Genomic DNA, 11,914 nt, shown 5'->3' on the forward strand with positions numbered 1-11,914 from the left:
GGTAATCACGCTTACCACTACACCACCGACGCCGTTAACCTGAACGTTTTGGTCATTTGTGCTAACCCGTTTTCTTTTTCGACTTCTCCAAGAAATTTATTTACTTTTTCGGTGAAATGCATATACACACGCCTTCTTCTTGTTGGTCCCAAGCAAATCGATTAACGTAATGGGGTACGAATAGTACTACACAATGTTTGTTTTGATTCGCTATGAAAGTTTGACAGATAAAATGAAGGGTTCGTGGATTTTCCTATGTTTCGAGGGGTGCATCGATTAGCTTGGCACCGAAGATAGTACCAGAGCTGAGCCAAAAAGTCGAGCACGTTTCTTCGGGACCTACTAGTCTTAGAGTTACCTCTATGGTCTTAGTCTGTACGGGGTATTCTTCTTGGAGTAGGTGGGGATCCCGTATTTTTAAGCACTGCCTCTGCAGCGTTTGTTATTGCTGATTGAACCCTATTCCATTTTTCATCCACGCTGACATTATCACTTGCCGTTGTCGCAAACAGATTTTTATCATGGTATTTGTTCCTTTCCTCTTCATTCTTTAGCATCTCTAGGTCGAATCTTGCCTTCTTAGCCCGCGGGATGGTCGTTCGAGGACAATAGCTGGCAGCAAGTTCTCTTGTATCTCTTTTTAATACATATGTGATCATTTTATGATCGCTTTTTAGGTGGGGTGGAAAATATGGAAAATATACACTGATGCATGGAATGTTAATAAAATCGTTATCCAATTGCGATATCGATTTTCCATTGCTCCACGTTGTGATTTGCTGAATGTGAGGTAGTATTTCAGGTTTAGACCATGCATGAGTTCTTTAAGTTTTAATCCGTTCGGGTTACAGAACTGGTGATGTTCCGATTATCTTCTGCCGACAAGTCCTGCTTCTCGATAAGGGCATTCATATCACCGGTTAAAATAATATTGGCCTTTAGTCTGGAAGGTATTTCGATAATATACCTTGATATTTTGGCAAATTCCATGCTTTCAACCTGTGCTTCCAACCTGCCGATATTATTAAGATCTTTTCACCAAATATATCGCATAGATACGAACATGCGTTAAGGCTTATTTTTCTAAATTTGCCGCTTTTATAAATACTTATTGATACAACAATCACCGTACCACCAACAATCAATACGAAACTAACGATTTTAAATTGGCTCACTACTTGACTAGCCTATTGGTCTCAAGCAAATCGATTTTAAATTATTTTGATTCGCTATGAAAGTTTGACAGATAAAATGAGGGGTTCGTGGATTTTCCTATGTTTCGAGGGGTGAATCGATTAGCTTGGGACCGAAGATAGTACCAGAGCTGAGCTAAAAAGTTGAGCACGTTTCTTCGGGACCTGCTAGTCTTAGAGTTACCTCTATGGTACCACCTCCTATCCGGTCCTGAGTTCTTCGCTGTTGTTCACATTGAACCAGAAGTAATTTTGTTCATGTTTCTTGAAGTGTTACTACCATAGATCCCAGAAGATCCCGAAGAAACGTGCTCAACGTTTTGGCTCAGCTCTGGCACTATTTTCGGTCCAAAGCTAATTGATGCACCCCTCGAAAGATAGGAAAATCCACGAACCCCTTATTTCATCTGTCAAACTTACATAGCGAATCAAAACAAACATAGTGTAGTACTAGAATTTCGACTAGAATGGGGTACGCTTATAGATGTACCTGGGACCAATAGGCTAGTCAAGTAGTGAGCAAATTTTAAATCATTAGTTTCCAACCGGCGCTACTGCCATGTAACCACTCAGATGAAAGTAGGAGTCCATTTCGTTACGTTTACTCTCCTCCGAGCATCCCCTGACGTTCCAATTGACTATCTTAAGCGTATTCTCGATTTTAGATGTACTGGTTACCAAGTTATTTATTTCCTTCGATATGTTGCTTATGTGCGACGCGTTTGTCCTGATGTTATCTTTTATTTCTGCTATTCTCAGCTGGTCTTGCGATCGGACACTCTGTCCCTATTCTTTGTATAACGCAATCGTAGTGATTCCTATTATCGTTTCTTGACCTATTTCTTGTTAGACGATATGCCATCCTTATCACTCCCGTTGCCACTGCTTCTCGATAGACAAATATTAGTGGGCCATTTTCGTAATAAACATCGATTCTGCATGATCAACTTCCAGATCTTTGATGTTCTCGGCAGGTGTTCTCCTTTCTGAAGTATGCAACGGATCGTTTCTGAAAAAAATCATGGTCCATGTAGCAATAGCGACAAAAATGAGAACTTCTCGAGAAGTTCTCTGTCAGTTCTGATAACTGTCATTCAACGTTGTGAAAACAGATCCGAATACCCTCTATACATTCTGTTCCTCCTCCATTGATGATGATGCCTTCTTCTTCCTAGATCTTTATGTATTCAATCAGTCGACGGAATATTGTATTTGCACCAAAACCAGGGAAGTCCTTATTTTAACGCAGCAGAATTAAAGGGTGATACGGTCAAAATTTGGTCAAGGGAAAACGCGTGTAAATCGGTGAAATCGTTTATTTAAAAAATCAAATTAAATTTCTTTTTCAAGTTCAATTAGTATAAAATTCACGAAAAATATTCAGTTAGGCTTCCGCTTTTCCAAATCCGAATTGCCGGGCCTTACGCTTGACCCCTGCCATCAGATTTTGTACAGCCACCTTGTCCACCTTCTTCGTCGCAGAAAGCCAGTTTGCCTTGAACTGCTGCTCGCCCTTAGCAGTTTTTTTGGTCTTCTTTAGGTTCCGCTTGACAATAGCCCAGTATTTCTCAATTGGGCGGAGCTCTGGCGTGTTGGGAGGGTTCTTGTCCTTGGAAACCACCTGCACGTTGTTGGCGGCGTACCACTCCATGGCCTTTTTACCGTAATGGCAATATGCCAAATCCGGCCAAAACAGTACGGAACAACCGTGTTTCTTCAGGAAAGGCAGCAGACGTTTATTCAAACACTCTTTCACGTAAATTTCTTGGTTGACAGTCCCGGAAGCTATGAAAATGCTGCTTTTCAAGCCACAGGTACAGATGGCTTGCCAAACCAGATATTTCTTTGCGAACTTTGACAGTTTCATGTGCTTGAAAACATATGCTACCTTGCCCCTTCCTTTTGCCGTATAAAACTCCTGTCCCGGAAGCTGCTTGTAGTCGGCTTTGACGTAGGTTTCGTCGTCCATTACCACGCAGTCAAACTTCGTCAGCATCGTCGTGTACAGCCTCCGGGATCGCGCTTTGGCCGTCGTATTTTGTTTATCATCGCGATTTGGAGTCACTACCTTCTTGTAAGTCGATAGTCCGGCTCGTTTTTTGGCTCGATGCACGGTTGTAGACGATACACCCAGCTTATTTGCGGCATCTCGGAGAGAGAGGTTAGGTTTTCGCTTGAAACTACCGGCAACTCTCTTTGTCGTCTCAGCGGCTTCCGGTTTTCGATTTCCCCCCGATCCAGACTTCCTGGCTGTCGACAAACGTTCCCCAAACACTTTAATTACATTTGTAACAGTTGATTTGGCAACTTTTAGCGATTTTGCCAACTTTGCGTGCGAGTAGCTCGGATTTTCGCGATGCGCGAGCCAAATTTTGATACGCTGCTCTTCTTGCTTGGACGGCATTTTGACAACTGAAGAGTGAATTCCAAAATCAAAATAGGAGCAACATTCTACACACACACACACACCTTCAAAATGAGGGGTGTTCAGGTTTTTTAAATGCAAAATTGAAAGAAATACGTCAAGTTGATATTGACCAAATTTTGACCGTATCACCCTTTAGATGCACGTTATCGGTTAATACACGCAGGTGAGGATCTAGATTACCCAGGACCAAATACACGCAAAGTAGCTTGTATTTCGATGTGACGTTCCCCATCGCGTTTATCACAACTTCTGCCGCATCTTGGTATTTGTGCGGTATACAGTCATGAGCTTAAGAAAGTGTGAAATGAGCTGTATTAATGATTCGGTAGAAATGTATACGGAACTAAAGTCAACGTACACTCTTTGTCGATTTGATCAAAGTAGGCTTTGCTTCATATATTTGAAGACCCAGAACTCGTGGCTTTCATTCCCAGGAGCTCCAAGAGGTAAGTAATAATTTAGCTGCAAGCTACAGCGTTGGGGGATTCCCCTTTGAACCAGGTGGAAATTCACATTGGCGATCCTGCCAGGTCGTTTTTAATTAAAAAGGTTTAAGTTTTTATTTTTAATTCTATAAAATTTCGGAACATTCGGATATATAAAAAAAGAAAGGGAATCCCCCAGGAAAACGTATGTGTGACAAGCAGTTTGAGGCAACGTCCCAACTAACAATTTTAGCTGCAGATTAGCTTATACAGCCAAAAATTGGCTTATACAGTTGATATTTGCCTGTATAAGCTAGTCTGCAGCTAAAATTGTTTGTTGGGGTGCCACCAAGGCTTCGTTGTAGAGCAAGATGGCATGCTCTGAAAGAGCATAAAGTAGCCCTAGGCTACCGAAACGATGACAGCGAGACGGGATGTCCGCCTTTGAAATACCAGCAGCGAGACAGGATGTCCGCTTTTGAAATGCCGACGGCGAGACGGGATGTCCGCAAAGTTGAATTTCACGAAGAGTCGTCATGGAAAACGCGAAACAAATGTTCGTAAAAATGAAATATCGTAATAGCGAGACGGGATGTCCGCAAAAGGCAATTAGCGAAGAGGCTTAAGATGGCTACAGCGAGACGGGATGTCCGCAAGAAAAAAACAAAGTTGGAATGACCAAGACTTTAAGCGAGACGGGAAGTCCGCAAAAGTTATATTATCCTATCACGAGAATAGCGAGACGGAGTGTCCGCACGCGAGACGAGGTGTCCTTTTATTGAATGAATTTGTACGCCCCACAGCCATTATTATTTATAAAAAAAAAACAATTGTGACGTTACTTTCATTTCATCTGATGGTGGTTTGTTAGTTTTAGATATTTCACAGAAAGCATTCTGTGTGGGAAAAATTGCGGAAATGGAGAACGGAGACAAAAATGTACGACCATCTAGTGACGATGAGGCAAGTGATGAAGCAAGCGAGGCGTACAAGAACATCCGAGCGATACCACTGAAGCTGACGAGACCACCGAACCGATGTTTCCGACAGTGAAGGCAATGATATGTGCAGCAGGAGAGTTTTGAGTTTAGCTCCGCCAGTGAACCCGATGACCCGACAACCGATACGGTAAACTCTGTTCAAGAAAACCGCAGGACCACATCCATGCGAAACAACGCTAACACGCGAAGAAAGTCTTGACACGAGTGAACGTCTTCAAAAGATGGAGAAAGTACTTGCCGACCTCTCGCAAACAATAAGTTTTTTTTTAACACTTAAACACTTAAACACTCGCACCAAACTTGGAACACATCCGTTGGGCTTGCTGGTCCATTGACCGGTGCTTCAACAAGCATTCACTGGGACAACATGAAACCTTCCCCAACAAGTTGTGGGAAGAGTGAAACCGCTACATAGAAAATTGCAGATTGCAGCAACGCTTAGCAACGCTTAGCAACGCAAACAATCCCGTTCAAAGATCGCAATTACTATTCTTTTGCATCGGAAATGAACTGCAGGGTATCGTCAGAGCGGTGAAGTTGAGACCCGATCTGACCAACGTAAATGGCTACCAAGTCTTCGTGTCAAATATTAAAAAATATTTTCAATCAATGACCGACACAGCCGCCGAACACGACGCTTTCTGTAACATGAAGCAGGAGAAAACTGAATCCGCTATCGCTTTCCATGCCCGATTAATGGGAAAAGTCAGGTTGTGTGGTTATAGTCCAACCGATCAGGATCGGTTTGTGCGGGCACAGCTTTTGAAGGGACCTCGCTAAAACAGCTAGAACGTTCGGATATGACATCGACTTTATCGTGCAAGCAGCAACCCGTGATGAAGCTTTCGAAGCGGAAATAGGTGAAGCAGAAGAACAGAAAGTGTACGCAATCGATCTAGGAAGCTTTCAGTCTACACGTGTCGAAGCTAACAGGAAACCCACAGGACCAGACGTCTAGAACAACAGGGCGTTGACGAAGCGACCTCGGAGCAATCCTCAACACGTGCCTCGACGCTCACGATGTAATCGCTGCAACCGATTCCGACACAACAACTACCCTTGTCCAGCCCTCGACAAGCAATGCAATTCGTGTGGTGAATGCGGACATTTTGCAGTGGTGTGCCGCAAGAAACGTATTAATCGAGTCCAAGTGAAGAGGAATGATTCACCCGATCCAGACCCTCACACAGATGATGTGCAGGTACTGAATAATTAAAACTATAAGTTAGTCTTTATAAGAAATTTTTAAATATTTTTTTTCTCAGAGTAGAGGGGAGATGTGCGGTATACAGTCATGAGCTTAAGAAAGTGTGAAATGAGCTGTATTAATGATTCGGTAGAAATGTATACGGAACTAAAGTCAACGTACACTCTATGTCGATTTGATCAAAGTAGGCTTTGCTTCATATTAGGTTCTGCAGCGTGACGTCACGAATGAACTCAGTGTTAATCGGCTGAACCTTTTTGACAGTTCAGTGGTACTGTTTACAAGCACTTAGTCGTTTTTTCGAAAAAAAAAATCTAAAATTTCCGATTTTTTACTTGAAAATTGTCGAGGAACAGCGCATTGCAAGGATGTTGCTCGTGAACATTGCAGAAATGTGATTTACATCTCACTGCAGTCTGAAAAATTATCGAGAAAATCCACCCAAGAAAAAATCGGCTAAGTCCACGTAAACAGTACCACTAAACTGTCATCAGATTGAGGTTAACCCCGACGGTGCAAAACCTAATATTTGAAGACCCAGAACTCGTGGCTTTCATTCCCAGGAGCTCCAAGAGGTAAGTAATAATTTAGCTGCAAGCTACACCGTTGGGGGATTCCCCTTTGAACCAGGTGAAAATTCACAGTATTTAAAAAGATTTACAGTTTTTTTTGGCAAAGAATGAGATATTTTTGAATTTCAGTAGCTGCGCCTTTACCGACTGAGCTAAGGGAGGAGTAATAAACACTCGGTTAATGATTCTACGAACAATCGCGGCGAACCTTCTCTGACACCAAGGCAATCAATAATCGACTCTACGCAAAATTATTATTATACACACTTCACGAAGTATTTCTACGATTTCTTGGATCGCCGTATCCGTGACATGATGTTTGGAAATGAGCTTCAAGAAAAGGCTACCAAAAAACTAATTCCGCTGCCATGCCAAGATTCCCACCACATGCAGTGTCTTCGTCTTCTTTCCGTTCTTTAAAATCACTCCGAATTTACATCACTGGCACTTCGTTCCTGTGTGCATATATTCTATGGATACGTACACGGTTAGAAAAAAGTACCCAAAATTAAGTTCTTTTCACTCATCTCGGCACTATAGTGTAGGAACCCAAAAATAGTTAAAGCGGGTCGAAGTAATTTTCATTTACTTGTGTGCAATTTGTATGGAATTTTCCACTAGCTTTCAATCCAAAAGTAAGTTAGTTGTACCCAACAGTAGGTAAATATGATTATACTCAACGTTGGGTTCCCACACTTAACTTCCCCTTGTTGGGTGGTTTTGCTCCTCCGTTTTTGACAACATTAGAATGGTCCTATCTGCTCTGAACGATTCTCTTCATCGACTTTTTCTTTTGATAACTACTGCTATGCAACGTGCGCTATTTTTACCTCATAGTTTGTTAAAGGAGGTTCTTATATAGCGTCCAAAACATTAAATACAACAGGGAAAGGTTGTACAGCTGAGCTATTAACAAAAGAGAAAGTCGACAAAGAGAACCGATCAATGCAGATAGGACGTTTTGAAATGTTTATCTAGAAATAGTGATCATTGATACCTGTGATTTAAAAAGTTTGTTTATGACATTAAATTCTGAATGATGATATTACTACTTACATATATCAGTGATGAATACTTTACATTTAAGATCTGGAATATGTAGCGCGAAGTCCGTGAGTGGTCAAAACAAACGTGTTTGCTCTTAGTTCTTTTAATTATTCGAAAATCTATTGGCGTTGACGGCGACTCTGTAGCTCTTTACTCCTTCGAGAAAATCCATAAGCAAACGTCAGACTGTGCGTGAAACATGGCGGACTTTGTACTATCCTTTCACTCCACCGAAAATTCCCATAAGAAACTGTTTATATTTGCTGAAAGAGCAAATTTTTCGACGGTGCCGTCAACGCCAATAATCTTAACTCCTTCTGTATGTGAATTGGTGGCCCTGAAAAGGCAAATCCACTCGCCCGGACCTGGTATATAGATGGTATTGCTTCACGACGCCGATGAGGATGACGCTGTAACGCGCCACGCACTTAACGATGATGGCCCACAGTGGTGCACCTTATGACACATCTGTGGCCGATCAGAAGTAATGAAACGTTTTTACTACAAGCTGGAGCGTTCCTGGTTGCAAGTATATGGCAGCATTCACACCAGACCAATACGTGCTCCGGCCAGCATTGAATTGGATTGTTGTGAAAGAACAACTAGTGCTACTTGGCTCTGTCACGCCACTGCAAGTCGATGCCAACCGGATGACGGCGGCCCTAGTCATGCTGCCTATTGCGTGAAACCTTTCCTCGAGGGGGACGACTCTATCTACGATGCATGACAGATTGTGGTTTGCTGTGGCTAGCTGCACGTACGCTGAGCAGATAGAAAGAGGATTGTTGACGATTCTGAAGCTTTCCTGCAAAAAGATGATGCGCGATGTAAGTAAATGCGAGAAATGAAATAAGATTTTTTGAAGATTGATTCGCTAGTGTGAGATTCTTCGATCATCTAGAATTGAGATTTAGATGTGTCGCCCCCCTTGCCTTTCCTTCGGTCGATGTGGGTGCATTCATCTTCGTATTGGTGCGATGCGTGCTGTTCCGCTCATACGTTGTATCCGACACTTATTCGTCCGTTGCTCGAAAGAAAATGACGAAGAAAACTATTTATTTTTTTTTTTCCTTTTGGTTTGTTTTTTTCGTCGATCTTGTTTTTCGTGCTGAGCACCAATGCTACCGACGTGCCAGGAAGGCAGCTCCCACACCTGGACCCTACCTATCGATCCATCAACTCATGAACCGGGGATCAACGGCTTTACTTCCCATCCGAAGGAAGGCGTGATCAGAGATGTTATGCCTCAGAACATCCCGGCGGCGCCGACTGGGATTGAACCCAGGCCTGCTGGGGTGAGAGGTAATCACGCTTACCACTACACCACCGGCGCCGTTAGAAAACTATTTAACACACGTTTTTATTACCGCTGCTTTTCTCCTCCCATCCTTTGATTGGTGAAATGGTGAGCGGTCAACCGAGCATTGAGCTCGCTCATGTGAGCATGCACAATGTGTGTCGTATATTAGATTTGCACTCTATTGTTACGCCCGTGTTTGGGATTTTTCGTTACATGCCTGAATTTTAATTTTTTAATGTGACCCCCAGTATAGAAATTAAAGACGTAGGCCTACGTCAAAAACCGAGAGCGAAATAAAATACGGCTTGACGCGCGCGGAAGGCATCTTGCATTTTCAACTCTGACTGATGGCTACGGCTATGCTCGTTTGTTTACATTTTGGGCATTTAGAGTTCAGAGTTTAGAGTATTTACTCATGTCACACAATTTTCAATGCTGGGATAGGTAAATATATTGAATGGTCGTAACTTTAATGGGAGAACAATAGAATAATGCGGTTTATGCCATGCACCATTTATGTGCATAATAAACGATATGAATTTCAATTAGAAAACCGTTTGCATGAGTACTTGTTTCCACAAGTTTCCTGTTTGAGTTACATGGAATATTCATATTTTTTTGCTGTGTGCGATTCAGCATACTTGTCTTGTCCTCCTCATTCATTTGTTTCTCTGAGCCGCCTCATAGTTCGATTGTCATTTCTATTTCACCACCCAAATGCTTTATCTATCTGACTGTGTATCGCAATGACGCTATGTAATCTTCCAGATTGTTCTCAATATGGTCGACTATTCTATGTCGTAGTTCCTTTATTCTGCTATGATGTTCTTGCGATCCAATTTCCGTTCGGTATAATTGATACACGATAGTACAGAAGAGACAATGTCCATCTCCTGGCATCTTCTTTACGAGCACCGTTTCACTGTTGTAATACATATGTTCCATTGTTTACTGGAACTTTGTTTTATCACCGATAACACTGTACTTATTATAAAGCTCGATTCAAAGTAAATCTGGACGCACGGTTTAATACACCACCGCGCCCCTGGTGGTGGTTGGAACTGAAAAGCCTAAGCGACATGTCAAAATTGGAACAATCGATTGTCTGTCAAAGTCATAGGAAAAGTCATTCCAATCGAGCAGAAGACCTGTCAAATGGATAAGATGTCGTCTCTTTATAAATTCAGGCTCTTTAGTTGGAACAAAAAACGTTTGCTAGGCATTTGTTGATGTTTCATTGACGAAAAAATTGGTGAAAAGTTTTTCTCGATTGATCGACGCATCCCGAAATAACGGAGCATGGAACTTGAGAAAAGAAAATTAATTGTACACAAACATCTAGAGAGCCCTTCGTGGTCTACCTAAAAAATAGCCAAAAGTGTTAAAATTCCCCAAAGTCAACGGTGAGTCTTGTAATTAAACGTTACAAGGATACTCTGAGTGTGGATAGAGCACAGCGCATCAATCATAAAAGTGGCACTAGGGACAAAGAGCTGAAGAGAAAGGTGTTGAGGTACGTCAAAAGCAACCCAGGTGTCTCCATACGTGATTTGGCAAAGAAATACGATTCCAACTTTTCCACCGTGCGTAACATCCTTTCAAGAGAAGAATATAAGACTTTTTGTGCCAGTAAACATCCGAATCGCTCCCTGAAACAAAATTTAGTGGCCAAAAAGAGAGCACGATTACTATACGAACGAGTTTTGACGAAATTTGATGGCTGTATTTTAATGGATGACGAAACATATGTCAAAATGGATTATAAATAAATCCTCGGACGAAAATTTTACTTCTAAACTGGTCGTGGGGATGTCCCTTCCAGGTATAAATTTGTTTTTGCTGATAAATTTGCTCGATTTAAAGTGGAATAAGTTTGCCGGTACAGTGTCACCAGCGACTGTGCAGATCATGATGGCATCGATCACAAGTAAAGTGCGACAGTTCGTTCGAAATGGTGAAATGTAATAACTTGTTATATATCGTTTGAAAGCTGAATAAATACCCTTTTGTTTGACGTTTTGATCAACCGTGTATGTTGTTAAATTCTTGAGTTATGATCACTTGAATGCGTCAAAATTTACTTTGAATTGGGCTTTAATATTGATCTGCTGTATACTGCATTGAACCCAAGTGGATTGATCGTCAGTCTTAATATGCATCATTTTGTTATGATAAAATAGTAATATGATTATATATACTAATAAATGAATTATTGACCATTACCTTTTATGATCCTTGATTCCACTATGATTTTAACTTACCACTTATTGATTATTTATCAAATACCGCTTCGTGTATATAACGCCCAGATGCCTTGTTGGTTTCTAGCGCAGTTTCTGGTCTCTTATATATTATACGGAACGATAACCCAAATGACAGAGCTACTCCACAAATTGTCTGGATGACACCCGAACACCTCGCACAGCAAAACAACCATATAAATTGTATTAGCGTTGTCAAGTTTCTTAGAGAACAATACTGTTTTACAACTCAACGCAATGTTTCAATAAAGGCGTACTACTTGTACTTCAATATATTGTTCAGTTAGTATGTTTATTGCTTGAGAATCTCCTTCTAACAACAGAATAATACAACCGGTTAAAACAGGGCATCCAACAGGAGGATGCCCCAATGAGTGGGGAGAAGAAACAAACCCTCTTTTCACGAAATGTTAAAGACAGGGAGTTGGAATTTCCACTCTCCCTATCTATTTCGCTTCAATCGGGTGCCCTGGTGGACTT

The 11,914-nt window shown here is 41.6% G+C and overlaps 1 protein-coding gene across 1 annotated transcript in view; it reads right to left on the minus strand.

Moving 5' to 3' along the window:
* Window positions 1–7,596: 7,596 nt before the first annotated feature.
* Window positions 7,597–11,914, minus strand: part of ChAT (Choline acetyltransferase) — a 296,798-nt gene continuing 292,480 nt past the window's right edge. Inside the window, exon 9 of the transcript XR_010517615.1 lies at window positions 7,597–7,626. The gene's annotated coding sequence lies outside the window, so the exon portion shown is untranslated. The remainder of the gene's footprint in view (window positions 7,627–11,914) is intronic.

The sequence above is a fragment of the Ochlerotatus camptorhynchus genome, unplaced genomic scaffold, assembly GCF_037179485.1.
Source record: "Ochlerotatus camptorhynchus isolate MF236.1 unplaced genomic scaffold, CSIRO-AGI_Acam_v1.1 ptg000147l, whole genome shotgun sequence".
Taxonomy (NCBI): domain Eukaryota; kingdom Metazoa; phylum Arthropoda; class Insecta; order Diptera; family Culicidae; genus Ochlerotatus; species Ochlerotatus camptorhynchus.